Source organism: Bombina bombina, chromosome 5 (assembly GCF_027579735.1).
Source record: "Bombina bombina isolate aBomBom1 chromosome 5, aBomBom1.pri, whole genome shotgun sequence".
In the NCBI taxonomy this organism is placed as follows: Eukaryota; Metazoa; Chordata; class Amphibia; order Anura; family Bombinatoridae; genus Bombina; species Bombina bombina.
This window is the reverse complement of record NC_069503.1, coordinates 1106679413-1106685412: the sequence shown is the minus strand read 5'-3', so window position 1 is coordinate 1106685412 and position 6000 is coordinate 1106679413.

Below are 6000 nucleotides of genomic sequence, written 5' to 3'. Positions count from 1 at the left end.
AGATTTTGGGTTCAAAGTTAGAAAAAGTATGTTTTTTTAAATTTTTTCATCATATTTTATAAAAAAAATGAATAGTAAATTAAAAGATATGATGAAAATAATGGTATCTTTAGAAAGTCCATTTAATGGCGAGAAAAACGGTATATAATATGTGTGGGTACAGAAAATGAGTAAGAAGAAAATTACAGCTAAACACAAACACAGCAGAAATGTAAAAATAACCTTAGTCCCAAATGGTAAGAAAATTGAAAAGTGCTCTGGTCACTAACCGCTAGATTTAGAGTTTTGTCAGTAAAAACCTGCGGCTCTAATGCTCCTTTTTTTTCCAGCGCTCCCTTAAGCCAACGCTGGTATTACGAGTTTTCTGAATGGCTGCGTTAGCCTCAGAAAAGCGAGCGTTGAGCCAAATTTAGCTCCACTTCAACCCTCAATACCAGCGTTGCTTACGGTAGCGGTAAGCTGGAAAAGCGTGCTCGTGCACGATATCCCCATAGGAAACAATGGGGCTGAGCTGGTTAAAAAATAAACTAACACCTGCAAAAAGCAGCGTTCAAGCTCCTAACGCAGCCCCATTGTTTCCTATGGGGAAACAGTTCTAAGTCTGCACCTAACACCCTAACATGTACCCCGAGTCTAAACACCCAAAACCTTACACTTATTAACACCCTAATCTGCGCCCCCCGCTATCGCTGACACCTGCATTATACTATTAACCCCTAATCTGACTGCCTGCTCCCGGACACCGCCGCAACCTACATTTATAGCTATGAACCCCTAATCTGCTGCCCTAACATCCGCCGACAACCTATATTATATTTATTAACCCCTAATCTGCCCCCCACCAACGTCGGCCCTACCTACCTACACTTATTAACCCCTAATCTGACCGAGCCGGACCTCTGCCGCCACTATAATAAATGTATTAACCCCTAAAACCGCCTGCACTCCCGCCTCGAAACACTATAATAATTATTAACCCCTAATCTGCCCTCCCTAACATCGCCGCCACCTACCTACAATTATTAACCCCTAATCTGCCGCCCCCAATGTCGCCGCTGCTATACTAAAGTTATTAACCCCTAAACCTAAGTCTAACCCTAACCCTAACACCCCCCTAAGTTAAATATAATTTAAATAAAACGAACTAAAATTACTATCATTAAATAAATTAATCCTATTTAAAACTAAATACTTACCTATAAAATAAACCCTAATATAGCTACAATATAACTAATAGTTACATTGTAGCTATTTTAGGATTTAAATTTATTTTACAGGCAACTTTGTATTTATTTTAACTAGGTACAATAGCTATTAAATAGTTATTAACTATTTAATAGCTACCTATTTAAAATAATTACAAAATTACCTGTAAAATAAATCCTAACCTAAGTTACAAATACATCTAACACTACACTATCAATAAATTAATTAAATAAATTAACTACAATTATCTAAACTAAAATACAATTAAATAAACTAAACTATAATATCAGAACCAATCAGATTTTTCCTACCTTAATTCCGATTGGCTGATAGAATCCTATCAGCCAATCGGAATTCGAGGGACGCCATCTTGGATGACGTCATTTAAAGGAACCTTCATTCGTCGTTAGTCTATCGGAAGAAGAGGATGGCTCCGCGCCGGCTGGATAGAAGATGGCTCCACTTCGCTCCGGAAGGATGAAGATAGAAGATGCCGCCTGGATGAAGATGTCTGCCGGTCCGGATGTCCTCTTCTGCCCGGATAGGATGAAGACTTCTGCTGGTCCGGACGTCCTCTTCTGTCCCATCAGTGGCCGGCTGGCTGAACACGGCTCAAGGTAGGCTGATCTTCAATGGGGTAGTGTTAGGTTTTTTTAAGGGGGATCGGTTGGGTTTTAGAGTAGGGGTGTGGGGTGGTGGGTTGTAATGTTGTGGGGGGATTGTATTTTGTTTTACAGGTAAAAGAGCTGATTACTTTGGGGCAATGCCCCGCAAAAAGACCTTTTAAGGGCTGGTAAAAGAGCTGATTACTTTGTAATTTAGTTTAGGGTAGGGAATTTTTTTTTTTTTTTTTTTTTTTCCAAAGCAAGTTTTTATTAATAAATCAGTTACAGAAACCATAAAACAACACAAATAGCATTTAACATAAGTTGAAGTGGGGTTACACGCAGTTAGGCATAGGAGGGATGATTGACAAAGAGGTTCAGTATATTCAATATAAGGATCATAAGTATTATAGAGACATTTTCAAATGCGTGTCTGGATAAGTCAATTGTTATGTTTTGGTTGTTCTAAGGGTACATTAAAAATTTTTTTACATTTTAAATAAAGTATCGCAATGAATGCCATACTTAAGGTGTCTGACAGTCGTGTGTGGCAGTTTGTTGATGTACATAATATACATGTATAGTAGTTGGGGTGTGAGGATCTACTCTTTATATCCTCACAAGGAGGGGGGGGAAAGGGAGAGGAAAGGCATCAGGGGTGGGAGGGGGGGGTATGTTATGTCTCAGCGTCTCAGTTAAGAAACAGCGGGGCACGTCTCCTAGGACGACCGGGGTCACAAGCCAGGCCAGGCCAACAGCAGTCAGGGAAAGGAGCAGTTACGTAGTCAATTTGAGGAGTGTCTCCCAGGGTTCCCAGATTTGGATAAAGGTAGCAGATTGGTTGTTCATCCGACATAGTCTTCCATAGATTTGATGTAGTGTAAATGGTCAACTACAGCTTGCCATCTTGGGGGCTGTCGTTTCTTCCAATTTCTGGCTATCAACATCTTAACAGAGGTCAGCAAGTAGATCAACAGATATCTTTTATACTTCGGGATCTTTTTTACTCCTATATGTAGGAGGGCTAGGCCCGGGGTATCGGGCGTCGGGAGTTCCAGTGCTGCACAGGTCGCAGAGGTCTTAGACCAGAGCGGTCTCAGTCGATCACATGACCACCACACATGAAGTGGTGTGCCGATCTCGCCACATTCTCTCCAACACAGGGGAGAGTGGCTAGGGTATAGAGTGCGAAGCTTAGTCGGCACCAGGTGCCATCTTGTAATGATCTTGAAATATAATTCATATAGCGTGACACAATGGAGAGCAGTTTTGGTTAATTGAATCGCTCTAGACCAATCCAGGGGAGTGAAGGTCAGTCTCAACTCTGTTTCCCAGGAGATCATATGTCTTGTCTTTATAAGGGTGGGCGGGCCTAGGAGAGTTTTGTAGTGAGCAGTCAGGGGCTTGTATAGTTGTTGGTTAGTTTTCCACCTGATCTCCCAGGTGGTGGGGGCCCTGATCTTGTCGGTCAGGAATCCCCAAGCCTTCATAAGGGATCTAAGTCTCGTAAGATCAAATTCTAGTTGACGAGGGATGTCATACCTAGCTATCATGTCTTGGTTTGAGAGTAGGTTCTCGTTCAGGTAAAAGTCTCCCAAGGAGACAATCTCATGGGTCCTCCAGAGGGTAAGCCTGACATTAGGTAGCTCCCGTAGGAGTGACAAGATTGGATGAATGGGGGACGGATGCGGGGCTATCAATTGGTTGTGCCTCAGTTGGAACCAAACTGTTTGACAGCCTTTGATAAGCTGATTTGAGACAGGTATTCGTGCAGCTAAATGTTGGGGGACCCATAGTAGGTCTGAGAGATCAATGTATGCCGGAAGGGAAGCTTGTTCTAGCTCCCTCCATCTAGTGGGGAGTAGGTCAGGTCCCCATGCTGAGACATGTGAAAGCATGGCCGCCTGATAGTATAGTTGAACGTTAGGTAGGCCTAGTCCCCCTCTGACTACTGGGGCCTGCAACGTGGCTGCCGCTACTCTCGGTCGCTTGCCCTCCCAAACATATGAGTTAAATAAGGTTTGGAAACCGCGTAAGATCTGTTCCGGGACTGAGATGGGAATACACCTCATAATGTAGGTTAATTTGGGGAGGATCATCATTTTAAGGGCAGCTATTCTGCCCATCCAAGAGATTTCCTCGTATTTCTTAGACTTCAATTTAGAGTCTACCTTTTTTAGTAGAGTTGCGTAGTTCTCCTGTATCGCTATGTCCTTTATATGGGACAGGAATACCCCCAAGTGTCTGATCCCGATCGTAGACCACTTGAATGTATAAGACCTCTTAAGACGTCTCTGTTCCGTCTCCCCAACGAGTATCGAGTAGGCCTCTGTTTTAGAGACATTAATTTTGTAGTTTGATATTTTGCCAAAGGTGTCGATAATTTCCAGGAGAGGGGGCAACGAATCTAGCGGGTTTGTTAAGAAGAGGGTGAGATCGTCAGCGAAAAGCGCTAACTTCTGTAGGGTATCGTGAATCAAAAGGCCCTGGACTCCCGTATTTTCTCTGATTGCCTCCGCTAATGGCTCCATAACTAGAGCAAAAAGGAGCGGAGACAGGGGACACCCCTGCCTGGTCCCATTGCTGATGGGAATTTTAGGCGAGCAAAAACCCAAGCCCTTAACTACTGCCGTCGGACATGCGTAAAGGGCTGCGACAGCCGTCCGGAACACCCGGGGAATCCCAAAACGCTCCATAGTACTAAACATGTATTCCCACCCTGTCAAACGCCTTTTCCGCATCTAAAGACAGGGTGAGGAGGGGCAACTCCATATCAGCCGCTTCCATGAATATATTGAGTAGTCTGCGGGTATTGTCAGTACCCTACCTGCCCTGAATAAATCCCACTTGGTCTAAGTGAATCAGTGAGGATAGATGTTTTCCGAGTCTAGTTGCCAGGACTTTAGCATAGACCTTCACGTCCACATTAATTAGCGAAATTGGTCTGTAACTCTCGCAAAGCGAGGGGTCTTTCCCCTCTTTGGGAATGGTCAGGATGCTAGCCTCCAAGTATTCGGGAAGGAAAGCTCCAGTTTCCGCGACTTCCTGATAGAGACGTAGCAGAACAGGGGATAAGAGGTGGACAAGGTTACGATAAAATAGACCCGTGAACCCATCAGGGCCAGGTGCTTTATGAGGTTTCAAAGCGAGGATAGCCGCCTTTACTTCCTCTAGGTCAAACGGGGCAGTCAGATCATCAACTGATTCCGCATCCAAAGAAGGGAGGTTTAATTTCGCCAGAAACTGCTGGATCGCCAATCTGTGTATATCAGACCCTGAAGATTCATTTTTTAGGTTATACAGGGAGGTATAATAAGCAGCAAATGCCCTCCCTATGGCTTTTGGTGAGCGAACTACTCCCGCCGGTGTGGTGAGCTGAGGAATTCTAGCTTGAACCGCCCGGTCTCTAAGCTTACGGGCTAGCAATCTATCAGCTCTATTTCCTTTGTAGAAATATAGTTGTTTAAGTCTCATTAGATTTGCTTGGACCCGAAGCTGCTCTCTCTTGTTGATCTGCTCTCTAATGGAACCTATTCGTTCAGCCAGGGTGGGCAAAGGGGTATTTTTGTTGCTCAATTCGATTTGCCTCAGTTCAGCATATAATTTTGCAAGGGGGATTTTGTTTTTGGCTTTCTGGATTGAGCTCTTTTTAATAAAATGTCCCCTAAGGTAGCCTTTAAATGAGGCCCACAGTATTTCCTGACTTGTGTCACCAGTGTCATTGAGTCTTAGAAAGTCTGAGATGGTCTCAATAATTTGGGGAATTTCTGTTTCAGAGAGAAATTGATCTGGTAGTTTCCAGGAGGGTCAACTGTCGGGGGGGGCGCAACTCTAAGCACCTAGCACTAACCAAATCGTGGTCAGACCATGGGCACGGTCGTATACGAGGGGCGCAGAATTGGTCTAATGTCCAGGAGTCGCAAAGCAAATAATCAATCCTGGAATAGGAGTTATGTGGTTTGGAGTGATGGGTGTAGTCTCTGTCAGTTGGGGCGAGGCAGCGCCAGATGTCATAGAGACCATGCTGGTACATAAGCTTGTGCAGCGCATTAGATTGAGTATTAAGGTTACGGTCAGTGGGACAAGCTTTAGGGGTCTTTTTGTCTAGGGTGGGGTCCCAAACCAAATTCAGGTCTCCTCCTATCAGTAGGTGGCCTCTCCTAACTTCACTTAGTCTCCTTAGAAACTT